This window comes from Dermacentor albipictus, chromosome 3 (genome assembly GCF_038994185.2).
Source record: "Dermacentor albipictus isolate Rhodes 1998 colony chromosome 3, USDA_Dalb.pri_finalv2, whole genome shotgun sequence".
Lineage (NCBI taxonomy): Eukaryota > Metazoa > Arthropoda > Arachnida > Ixodida > Ixodidae > Dermacentor > Dermacentor albipictus.
Window position 1 is genome coordinate 96,039,489 of NC_091823.1, and position 13,270 is coordinate 96,052,758.

A 13,270-nucleotide genomic window follows, 5' to 3' on the forward strand; every position below is an offset into this window, starting at 1 on the left:
TATAGAACCGCGTCGTTATACTGGTTCTAGAGTAGTACTCGCATGAAGTTGTTTGCCTATGGGCACGACGCCGCTGGGGACTTTTTCAAGCTGGATTAAGGCAGGGATATTCTTGACCGGGTAACATACCTGGCGTCCTTGTACAACACCCTCTAGAGCCTTGTACATCTCTCTCTCTGTCAGTGTCAGTGTCCGCGAAGCGCTGGCGTCGGCAGGCAACACGGGCTTGTGTATGACACAAGCCCATGTCAAGTTTCTCCGCCAACGCCAGCCCTTGTCGTTCCTCTACCGGAGCCAGGCGAACTTTCACGGGCGGTCACGCCGTCTCCTCCGCTTATCGCTACAGTTAAGCTGCAACCCACTCGCGGTGCACGTGGCCGCCTCATTATTCGGTTCACTTGAAGAGATCAACACCGGTTGAAGGAGGGACGTCTCTCGAGCCTGCGTTTCAACAATGGCGCTTGTCATCGTCGAGGCAACAAATGCCGCGGCTACCCAAAAGTGAACACGCAGCCGTGAAACTGCTAGGCGTACGTGCTGTAGAGCACGATGACAGGAGGCGGAATGTTAAAAACGAGAGCGTGTTAGCCACAGAAGGGGAGCGGAGGAAGGGGTGAAGCGGGGAGGTGCAGCTGATTCTTTCAAGCGGTCGTAAGAACGCGAAATAGACGAGAGTCCTCGCATGTAAGCGGGGCCTGTCAATCCCAGGGGCTTAATATTTCGCGAGAGCAGGGTGTAGAGATACACTGTTTTGAGAATTAAACAGAAGAGCAATACAAAATTTAAGGAAAAGGTTAACAGAAAGTGAGTCGTATCAATAGACACATATTGCAGCTCATTGCTTTCATTTCACATTTGCTCTGCTTGCTCAATCCGCTCGGTGGCTAGGCCTTGGATTCGGTTCCCGTCCACGGTGACTGCATACCGAGAGATTTAATGAAAAAAAGAAAATCCTCGGGGGCCATTTTGGAGTGTGCAATCAAGAACACCAGATGGCGAAAATGAAAGCGAAGGCCTCCACCACGGTGTCCCTCATAGTCCACTTTTCAGCTTCTGGACGCTGTTAACTCCGCAGTTTAACACGACTAAACATTTTTCACACTGCTGTGCAATGGAAGAACAACACAGCGCTATGTATGTTTATCACATGCGGGATAACAGAGGGCAACAGCGTAAATGATCTGCTCATTTTGCGTACGTATCGCAAAAGAAATGCAGCATAAAGAGTGAGAATTAAATCCCAGCCTTCCGGCTCTGAAGCGCGGAATGTAAATTCAACAGGACGCGCACGAGATCAGTTGAATACCCACAGTCGCTGCAGCCTCGTGAGAGTGAACATAAGCTAATGCTGACTCGCATTTTATTTAGAAGCATGAAATTACCATAAGTGTTCATGCTCGCCTTCATTTAAGCCCACGACCGAAACCATTTAATTATCAGTCTCGTCTTGTGTTCCTCCCTTGTCAGTGTTTATTTTGCGCTGTCTTTCACCTATGGATTCGTACCAGCTAGCTCGCATTCATACCCTTTAAAAGAAAGAAGTTACCTCATGCTAACGATTAATTATTTTGCTGGTAAATTTCTGTACGAGAACGTATTTTGCTTTAGAGACATAATATCTGCTGCAGGCAGGAAAGGAAAGATAAAGCTTGACACAGACGCGCATTTCCTTCGCATTAGCACTTCATTGTTTTCATGGCTTTCTTTCGCGCCGTTGACTTCAACGGTGAGAATAATTGTGTGAGATTGATCCAGATCAGATGGTGCCGATCTCCTTCGACACGAAGCACTTGTGGCAAACCATCGCCGTAAAGTTTACGCACGTGGTCCGGCGGCCACAGAAAACCGTGCTTCGACGGTGCAGCGAAACGGAGGACAACGTGCTGTACCCCCGGCCGTTGTTAATTTTTTCCAGTAGGTGGCACCCGCAACTGGCACCGCAGAGCCCCCACGCGGCGCTGTGGTTGTCGCCTGGGCGACAGAAAAGGAGGAATTTTCGCCGTGACTGTGTGCACGTGCTCGTATTCTTGCAACGTCGTACGCAAATTAGTGCTTGCGTGTTAACCTTTAACGTACTGGTGATTAAGACACCGTTCGAAATATCCGGGGGGGCGGGTGGGTTGGGGGTGGCGAAAGCGTGGTACATTGTACTGCGGTTCGTCTCAACTTTGTTGTCTGCTCACTTTGTGAACGAAAGGAGCACTAGCGACACCTTTTCACGGTACAGCTGGTTCGTTGCTGCCGATCACTTTCTTTAGACCGGTCTCGAGCATTTCAGCGACGAAACCGCGGAAATAGTTGCGCTCTGCGTGAAAACGTCCGGCTAGCCCAGCGAGCCACATCGGAGTGTTTTCTTTAAAGACAAACAACCTTACAAAGCTGTAAGCGCTTGTTCGCGACGTCAATCGAACTGCTGCAGGTGCGAGACTTGGCCGTTTTCGACCTTCATGGGCAACTCCGCACTGCGACTCGCATTGCAGTATATCATATAGCTTCCCGCAATAATGTCTGTCATGCTTTCATTAGCTAAGTACGGATATTGTGCACCGACAGAACGAGACTAAAAACTGCAATGTTAGCCGGTCTTACGATAAAAACAAATGAGAGTTGGTTCGTGAGTAGGGGTGTACCTTTCTCTTTATAGCTAGCTGATCCCTGCGATGAGGCCGTCTGCGTCCGATGACAGGCGTTTGCTCTCTTAGGAATTCTCAAACCCCGGTGAAACGTGAGAAGTGAATAGCAACCGATCGGACCAAACTGAGTTTTCTCCAGCTGGTTTCCAAAATATTGCGAGGGTTTTCTTTCAAGCAAAGTCACTTGTATTAGCGTCAGTGCGTGACTTGGAAATGGACTGAACCAGTTGTAACGGAATTTAGCTCCGTACAAAGTGCTAAATTCCAAAGCAAACTAGCGGTGCTGTGAGCAGCAAGGCCCCTTTATCCATGCAACGCGGGGCTTTAGTGCGAAGGTAGGATGCTCCAAAGCTAGAACGAGTGCTGTTTGCAGTTACCTTTAAGTTTCTTGCGAGCAAATAAACTGCCACCTCATCGCGTTGATTGAGAAAGCGGCACATTCTACTTACACGGCTAAACTAAAGCATGCATGCCATCAAAACGATATGTCGCCTCGCGGCATATCAGGCGTCACGATTAACTTCAGACCTTCCGAGCTATAGTTATAATTCCTGCTGCCGTGCCTGCCTACAAAAGTAAATTTAGCGGGAATATTCGTGCTTGCTAAAGCACTAGTAACGCTAATGCTGACGCAGGTAACTACAATCTAACAAAACCAAATGAAGCTTAAGCGTACGTGCGTCATTCTGCTTTATTAATGCGTCATGCCTAAACGAAGTACACTCCGCCATTTGAAACGCAGCAAGATATGTAAAATATATGGGAAAAGAAAGTAATGGCCTACTCGCAGGGAAGAAAGAAGTCGTGTAAATAGAAATGTGTAAATCGAATACAAGAAGCGATGTGCCAAGAGCAGGCATCAGCGACAACAAACTCCGAGGCAGCCAGCCGCGTTGGCAGGCGGAACTCGGCCTGCCTTTATCGGCCGCACTGCTGTCACAACAGTGCACTCAGGCCAGCTCACCCAGTGGTCGGCCAGTGTTACATGGCTTTCAGGAGCGACATGCTGCCCCGGTGAAGCCAGCACTAATTATTCGCGATCCACGAAACGCACAACCAACGCGTATACTCAACGTGGACGCAGGTACACAAATCAACCGGCCAAAGCCCCTGCACCCTTCCAAAACGCTTCCTACGGCGTGCGGCAGAGGGCAGCATAGGAAAATCAAAAAGACGGATTACAAAGCTTGTATCTTCTTGCATTGATTCACTTTAAACAATAAATAACAGCAGCAAACAACATCACGCTTGACCTGCTGTCGCGTGTTTCCGTGCTTATTGACACCCACCCACTTTACCCCGAAAGACAGGTCATGTAGCGAACACTAATTAAAAGCCACTTCAGTAACGTCCCCCCAGCGCGTGCACTCCAAACAAAAACAGTTTATGCTGGAGAGGAAGGAATTTGGGACGACGACGACGACCATGTTTTAAGCAGAACGTGCGGACGCAACGGAACCGAATAGTTGCGCATAGCTTCATTCACTTATAATCACCGCACTACCGCTTCCTTCAGACATCCGTCTCGCGTTACCCTCGCGTCTGTTGGCAAGCCGCACATTTGCACGTATACTCTGTACAAATCGCTCCTCTCCTGCCACTTACCGTCCTCGCGGCCCTTCAGCGCTGGGCCTGCTCGTTCCCGTATGTCCTTACAGCAGTTCAGCGCGCAACCGCTCGTTTGATAACAGACAAGCTTCCAAGACGTGCGGGCTCGTCCGTTTAAAAGGTGAAGCGACAACAGGAAAAGCAGAAATCTCCACTCTTCCTTTCTCTTGCTCCCACTTTCTTAGTTCAGTCTCGCTTTCGGAATATTGCTGCAGTTTTTTTTTTTAGTTCTCTCGCTTTTGGCGCGAGCAGGAGCAAACAAGATCTTTTCGAGCCCCCTGGAATCTCTTAAGTCGCGCTCGGAAAAGCTTAGCGTCGTGTGCTGTCGCGCTGATGCCAAGGAGGCGTCAACATGAGCGGCGCAAGGCGCCTTGTCTAAGCAGCCTTTTCGACCACCCGTCAGAGTGCTTTTCTACGCGCGTAGTTTCTCGACGATTTCGTGGAGGCGGGAATCGCATTGCGATACGCCACGGCGGCGCCTCGGGAAACGGTTTGAGCGCGGAACGGTGCGAACTGCCTCTGCTGCCGCACCTGTGCGATGCGTTTGTTTTTGTCCTTTGCTTTTTCTTTAGGTTTATGTCAGCGTAGCTGCACTTAGGCACTGAGGTTCCTGAGAAGTGAATCGTGAATCACAGCGCGTGACGTCATCAACGACGAATCTACTAAACGAGCAGCGCGACAACGATTTCTTGAGAGGGTATGGCACGTGTGTGTCGAACAACATGACCAAAGATCTTCTTACGCGTACGCAAATTGGTCACTGCTTAAATGCCGTTTGCTTTAGAAGTGATGACAGATTTTTTTCATTATTGCCATGCCTTGGCAGATGTTTCATTACTCTTTGCCAGTGTTTGTTCTGTGATATCGATTATATTGTCTGGGGACGCAGAGGAACACCTTGGGCTAACGAACGCTCAAATGCTGCAAGCGATTCTAGACAGTCAGGCTGCGTCAGATCGTAAAATAAATACTATGAAGGAAGGAATCGCTCAATTGAACATCCGAACAGAACGATTAAGTGGATATCTTACTGCAATCCAGGAAATGAACAAACGAATCTAAAACCTACAACATATGCTGCAGCAACAAGACGGAAAGCGTGCAGATTACGAAAACTGAAGTTGGCGCAGTAGTCATTGCGTTTGGCATTCGTAAAAGCGAAGGAGCCCCAGCTCTTGAGTTAGAGAAAGCCATGACGTATAGATAACCTGTCTATATATAAACACTCAGCGTGAAAGCCAAGACGATTTAAAGAATTCACCGATTTGGCAGAGAAACACCAAGAAGGGCTAGGTCCATAATTAGGAATACTTATTTGTTTGTTTATCATCATACCCTCAAGGCCCAATGAGCGTTGTGGAGGGGGTGGGTACATGGCTTACAAACAATCACTTCACCACATACTTCACCAAACTACGTCAGATTCACCATGTATTCCACAATTTTGGAAGGTGTTGAGTGCTGACGGGCTGCGCTTTCACATGCGAAGGGGTGGCGGTCTCGACCAAGGAGGTTAAAGATTTTTATATAACCTCCTTGGTCTCGACCCCACTGAAATGGCAAGCCCAACGTTACGTCTGACTTCGCTCGTGGCCCCCCTGTTTGACAATGAGGCATGCGCTATCTTGGAGGCCACCCGCCACCGGTTTCCTGGTACGCCAAAACGAAGGGTGCCACCAGTGTCCCTGTATAGCATATACAGGAACACTAGGTGCCACCACAAAGAGGGTGCTCCCTGTGCCGACAGAGAGGAACCGCAGTCGGTTAAGCAGGATAAGAATGCGCGAACGTCTCCCGCCTAAGCCACCGTAACGAAACGACCGATTAGCGACTAAGACTCGCCAGGAGAACAGGTTTGTCACCTCCTGATGTTGATGGTTTGACGACGTCTCGCCTGGTAGGAAGGAAGCGTGTCGAAGGAAAGAAACAGCGAAAACGTCCGAAGAACCCGCGTGCACCCAGGGTTCATCGTCTCGCTTTTTTTCTCTTTCCATTCCCGCTTTTTTTTTCTTTTTTCACTCCAGTGTAGCGTAGCAAATTGGGCAAGAGTGGGCTAGAATGTACTAGAATGTACTAGAACATTCTAGTACACCTTAAATGGGCGCTCGTCCAATCCACCATTTTCACGGCACGACGGCGCATGCGCCCTGCCCTAGCGGATTAGTCGCGAAACGTTTTGGAAGAGTCGCGCACTTCGGCGCGCTCCGGAAAGTCCTACGAAAAAAATAAAAGAAAATAAAGTTCTCGGACGCGCGTTGCTACATACACTCGTGCCGTGTACCGCGTTGAAACTCGACGTCGGTGCGGTGCCGAAAACGTGCATTGCGTAAGACTGCAACTCCACTTTAAAACTGAAAGCCGCCGGGCCTTCGTCCGGGTGGTCCGGACTACACCGCGAGCCATGTGGTTGCCGACTTTCATTGATGGCTAGCAAATTTAACGAAAAACTGGTAAGTTACGCTTGGGCAACACTCAAAAACATCACGTTGCTGACGAGAAGTCTTCTCGCAGTGTACGTCCTCACTTGGTGGTGGTGGCAGCACGTGCCTGACTTCATGTGCTCGTTTAATTAAGGCGTGGTAACACGGGTCGATACGAGGCCGACAAGACGCTCGCGCCAACGGCTGACCGACTATCCCACACAGTGCGTCACTGAAACCATCATACCAGGCTGACAACGACGCAACCATGTACAACGTAACCGACGAGCGCGAGTTGTACTGCGACGCGCTTTCTTTGTCGACGACACCGGCAAGATCAGCGTGCCGACCATCGTTCGACCGAACCCCACGCGATCGACCGTCGAACCGACAACACCGTAGCGACAGCGTCTTCGTCTATATATATAATTAATCGCGCTCAGAATGAGTTTGAAATGCCTACCTAGTTAAAATGCACAAGCTTCAACCCTCTCAAGTCTCGCACGTGAAGTTTGAGTCAACGTTGATACTCTTCAGCGAAGGTTAAGCCTGGCGCGGTGGAGTGCGTGTGCCCGATACCGGCGGTCCTGAAATGAAATGTAAGCAGTTAGAAGGGAGGAAACTACTTTTATAGTTTAGTTCTGGCCTTAGCGATTTGAAATCGACTACACTTCGCATGGCGCGCACACAATAAGCGGCAAGCGGCGACATAGCGCTGTGCCAACATACGTATGTTACGTCACCGTTCCCTGCTGCCAGTCGCATTCGCTGCGTTAGATGGGCGGCTCTGTGCGTGTTGTTATGCTGACACATTTCTTAATTCCAGACATTCACTGTTTATTGGTGCGTCAAACGGGAAACAAGAGACGGTGCATTCGGTATACAGCAGCATAAGCAACCGTCTCGCTCAGTTATACCAGCGGTGTCAGTGATGGCATCCGCGTTTTCGCGAGAGAACTACAGGGCCTATAAATGAAGGCTTATGCCGAGCACAATTTGATGTAATAATGCTTTATGGCAGGCGCAAATGTCAGTAAGAGATACGCAAAAATGGGTAATTTTCAGCGATTCTCAGGCGGCTCTAACATCACTCTGCAACACAAAGGGGAAAACATTCCGTGACAGTATAATATATGAAACACTTAAAAACCTCACAGGCTAGCGAATCGAAACATGCAATAGCATTCCAGTGGATACCAGGGCATTGCGACATTCCTGGCAACACAGCAGCCGATGAAGCAGCACGATATTGTTTAATTGAATTCAAATTTTCATTGTCATTAGATAGAACTATGGAAACCCTTATTCATCGATTAAGGCTAGGCACTGCCTACACAAAGCATTTCTTACACAGAATTGGCCGTGCGGAAACTCCCGAATGTGACTGTGGATTTGTAGAGACCTCCTTCTAGATTGCCCACATCACGACACACCAAGAAGCCGACTTAAATCAGCGCTTATCAATTAGACCGCAGACCTTTAAGTTTAAGGAAACTTTTGGGCCCTTGGCCAACAACGGCCTTGCAGAAGATTGCTTTAAAAGCACTAAAGACTTTTCTTGAAGACAGCGGCATTTCTGGACGTTATTAGAGCTTTCATTGTTCCCTTCATTTCACTGTCACTGTATATATCCATCTGTTTGTGAATTATGTTATGTTGACTGTTCTGTTGTGACTGTATGTGATAATGCATTTACACGATGTATGTACCACTCGCTGATTAGACAATGTGTTATTAGGCGACAATATCTTTTGCACTTTTGAGACTTTCATCTACATAAGTGTGGATACATTTACATTGTATATTGTATGTACCATGTGTTCCTTACGTCATAGTATCCCTGTGGAAACGTTGCATGACAAGTCCTGGTGCTTTTGTGAAAAGACTATTTGATATGTAACCTTGAACCCTGTGGAAACGTTGCGTGATAAGTCCTGGTGCTTGTGTGAAAAGACTATTTGATATGTAACCTTGAACCCTGTTCGATGTATGACGGAACCACTCAAGAAATGAGGAGTAGCTGGCGCCTTAAATTGTGCGCTACCATCTCCTTATATCATATGAAAAAAAAAACTCGTCTCAGGGTGGAACAACATGTCACATATGCGCAGATACGTTTTCTTTCCTACGTTTCGACATTATTTCATATGAACGATGCATCTTTTTCACAATACTTCACGCCAATAACCATCTGTGGCTGTAGATGTCGATGTAAAGAAGTGCACCGCTTTGGGGAACCCGACGCGGAAGGCCACGCTCGAAGAGTTGTTGAATTTGCGAAATGTCTGAATGATGTGTAAGAAGAATACAAAAAAGCGAGCTCCAATTGCAGAAATCACCGACAACAAACTCCAAGGCAGCCGTGTCGGCAAACGGAACTCGGCGTGACTTTATCGGCCGCACTGTGTGCACAAGAGCGCATTCAGACCTCCTCACCCAAGTAGTCGGCAAGTGCTACGTGGCTTCCAGGAACGACATGCTGCCCCGGAAAAGCCATGAATAATTATTCGAGATCCCCGAAACGTACAACCGACGCGCAATGAACGTGGGCGCAGGTACGCAAATCAACTGGCGAATGCCCCGGCGCCCTCCCAAGATGTTTCCAGCGACGTGCGGCAGAGGGCAGCACAGGAAGAAAAAGAAGGCGAATTGACCTCCCTGTTTTTACTCTCCTTGCTTTCTCTCTATCTGTCTCTTAGCCCAAGGGCCAGGTATTTTCAGTCTGCACTTCAATAACCACAGAGCGCAAGATCACGCGTTGACAGATCAATCCATTTTCGAACATGTCCTGTAGCAGCACTCATACACTGGTGGCTGATACCCATGTAGCCCCGGACTGAGGGCTCCACCTTCGAGGCACAACTGGTCTCCGCGATCATGCAATAAAGTTTATTCAATAGATCATTCATTCGTTCAATATGAGTCATCTTGCTCTGTTCAGGTTTGTGCTCCAGTGGAGAATAATAATGAAAAGAGGCGCCATCAGCAATGGCGTAGAAATATACACCCACGCGGAAAGGAATCATCTGTGACGTACATCGCTTGAACATCTCTTTCTCTACTCAATAGACCGCGTCCAAAAACATAAACTTCCCCATAAGCTTCCACATCACTTTCAGACTATACTGTATCACTGACTTTGCCTGAGCGCCGCATTAACCAATCGCTACTTTTGTCGCCTTGCAGACTGACCACCAACCCGTACTATGATAACTACGGTGCGTTAGAAACTGTGGTATTCATTTCGTTGCAAGGCATAGGTTTCAGAGACGAGAGAACTTGTTACTTCGCTAGATTAGGGCTCCGTTTCCAGAGAAATACTATCCTCAAATTGGAATGACGCGAACGAGCAGGGATAAGACAGAAAACACAGATAACCGCAGACTATAGCAACAATGGTTTGTTTTGGAAAAAAAAAAACGCGCCAAATATATATCCTGGTATAAACGCGTGCGGCACCTTAAAGATTGATGGTTAAAAAATCAAGTTCTAGTTCGTGCGGACTCATCGAAGGCCGCGCCACCCACATGTCACCGGACTTATGAATAAAGAATGCTTCAGCAATCTCCCTCGCTATCAAATATTTTTTGTTTTGACAGCATCTTCGTTTCTTATAGCAATGGTTTGCACTTACATTGTTGCAATGTATAGGCACAGATTAGACTACGGCTGCCCTTTCAAAGAAGCTCTGTGGCCCATTAATCGGTTATTCAAACACCGTCCTGCTTGGCAAGACAGGGGAATGTGATACACTGCACCCTTTCCACAGCCAACCAACCCGTCACGGTGTTTGACATCACAATCACTACACTTTCATGTATTGTACTCAAGCTTTCTTCCTACCGCTGCGCCGATGCGACCCAACTTGTCTTTTGCCGAGAAGACGACACTTACGCCAAATCTACCACCCGCGTTTTTCATAGGGTGAGTCAGAGGGAGAGAGAGAGAGAGAGAGAGAGAGAGAGAGAGAGAGAGAAAGGCAAAACAAAGAAAGGGAGGTTAACCAGAGACCAGGTGTGTAGATATGGAATACTGGCGAGTGGCTTATCGTTAGCATTGACTTCTCTTGTCATGACACCCTTTGCTTCCAATTTTAACTTCCTCAGTAATCCTTCACTGAGCGATGCTAAAGTACTTACTAGATAACTTCAAGTTGATTCAAGACACCGACTTGATTGCCATCCTCTAGCCTGTTTACATGAATACCGTCACCTTTTTCTCAGCTTGAAAAGCCATGATCATAGATTTTCTCGTTTTTTTTTCTTCTCCCGCCCTCATCCTTCAAGGACCTTTCCGAGAATGACAAGTGGCCACAATGTGTTGGGAGACTTTGATGGAAATTAAACGACCATGGCTTATAGGGATGGAATCAAAACGCTGTTCGCAATTTGAGCAGGAATTATAACTTTAAATTGAAAAATTAAGTAAGAAAATGCCAGTAAGTGGCCCGAGCTGGCGGTGAAGCCTTGGTACTTCATATATAGTATGTATGAGATTACTGTAGTTAAGTCGGATGTTATTAAGTACCGCGTACTTATTGCTTAAAATTGCGGTCCGTATATTATTAGGTCATTGCGTTTATTCTATGTGCATACACTACGAAGTAAAAAGAAAGTCCACGCTAACGAGTGGCGCTCGCGTTTTTTTTTTTCTTGCGCATGATTGCTGCTGCGCGCGCGCGAGATTCCGAGCACACATGCGAGCTAAAATCCTCTATTCCAGCTCGCTGAGGTTTTCAAGAGACGGCGTACCTCGGAAATCAAAATCGCAAGCGTGGATGCGGCAATACGCTGAACGGCGCATCACGTGTAAACGCGTCGTTTAACTTCAGACAACATGGGTTGGCAGACATGGTTGGCACGACAAAAGCTGTTGGGCGGGAAACCATGAAAGCACGTAGCTATTATAGCAAGAATAACGCAACACTTCGGAAAACACGGATTGCAGGAACACCGGCTTGATAAACAAAATTTTACTTTCTCAGAGCTGCGACCACGTGCACTATTCTAATTCCCACCAATGTGCCGCGGCTGTAATCGCTATCGCGCTCACCTACCACTGTTTCCAGCATGCTTGCTGTTGATGACTATCTCCAACCCGCAGATAAGAAAATTCTGGTAAAACATGTTCTACGGCGTTTTCCGCGTTACCGTACTGCACAGTTTGACACTCTGATCGGTAAGCTTTCCATTGCAGTAAAAAATATCGTGTGCCATAAAAATTGGTTGTCAGTCCCTTCGCCCGTTGTCGTGGTGGTTTGACCGTCGGGCTTTCACCACTGATACAAAGACGCCGGCAAAGGGCGTTTGTTATCGCGCTATTATGCAACGCGTTTCGCTTAACTTGAACCAAGCCTTAAAAATACGCAAATGCTAGCTGAACAGAACCAAGGTAATGCTGTTTGCCGTCGCTCGGACATACTCAGATTATTTTTTGCATTCTCCAACCTCATTGGAATGGCCACAAGTCGCAAATGGGAAATTTGTGGGTGCGCAGAGGCGATAGCGCACGTTTTGTGCAACTGTCGTCGTTCCAACGCAAAAGGAAGCCCTCAATGACCGTGCTCGGCAAGATTTACAACCTTGCCCTGTAGGCCTTACGGAATACAGAATTCTTGGACTGTGTGTGTCGTGTTATGTGCTCTCTATCTCTTCTCCCCATCTTTCATCCCCCCATTCCGCACCCATGTGTAGGGTAGCAAATCGGTTAAGCTAAACTGGTTAACCTCCCTGCCTTCCTTCTCCACTTTTTCCTTCCTTGGACTCTGGTCGCAGCCGACGTCGGACGGAACTGCCTTAAAACGCTAGCATTTTCTTTTTCTCTTTAAGCTGGACTCATAGGAAAACTGTTGTGCGTGCGAAATGATGCGTCCTTTTCTTGTTTTTCTTTTGTCTCTCGTCTCTTGTTTTCTCGTCTTTTCTGCCCTTGCCCCATCCCCCTGCAGAGTAGCGAAGCGAACACTTAATCTGGTCAACCTCTCTGCCTTTCACTTCTCCTTTTTTCTCTCTCTTCTGGGAACGTTCGATGGTGTCGTAACGTAACAAACCCTTGCGCGCACGATTGCGGTTACTTGATGCCGCGATGCTAGCGCGGGGTCCTCTGTGTGAAGTGCCACGCTTCATTGTTTCGGGGGCCAGGAGAAGGTCCTCCCGGTAAGGCCAAAGAAAGGATAAAAAGAATCGCCGCAAATATAATTGAAGTACAGTGAGCGCCATACTGTGCGAAAAAAAGAACGTAAATGGTAAACTATAACGCTACCAAAAAATGTCATTGACTAAAAGTGATTAACTACGTACGATGCGGCACATACAAGTCTGATCCCAATGACGAGGATCGGATGGCTCAGATGGCCAGTGCATTGTACCGGCATATATATATATATATATATATATATATATATATATATATATATATATATATATATATATATATATATATATATATATATATATATATATATATATATATATATATATATATATATATATATATATTGGAAAGTCTCTACGCCGGAATCGTGGGCGGAGCAATCTTTGCTGAACTTATATGCACGCGTGGTCCATCTCTGGAGGCCATGACGTAGTCCTTCTCGCTCGGAAGAAAGAACCC

At 47.3% G+C, this 13,270-nt stretch overlaps 1 protein-coding gene and 1 long non-coding RNA gene across 3 annotated transcripts in view; one reads left to right on the forward strand and one right to left on the reverse strand.

Moving 5' to 3' along the window:
- LOC135901297 (very long chain fatty acid elongase 4-like) overlaps positions 1 to 13,270 on the reverse strand; it is a 35,889-nt gene that overhangs the window by 14,101 nt on the left and 8,518 nt on the right. The window contains exon 1 of one of the 2 annotated variants that reach the window (XM_065431033.1): positions 7,125 to 7,245. The exons of the other annotated variant lie outside the window; for it this stretch is intronic. The gene's annotated coding sequence lies outside the window, so the exon portion shown is untranslated. Of the gene's footprint in view, positions 1 to 7,124; positions 7,246 to 13,270 lie in introns of those variants that run through there. 2 annotated transcript variants of the gene reach the window in all.
- LOC139057481 (uncharacterized) overlaps positions 1 to 13,270 on the forward strand; it is a 109,671-nt gene that overhangs the window by 5,937 nt on the left and 90,464 nt on the right. The gene's annotated exons all lie outside the window — the stretch shown is intronic.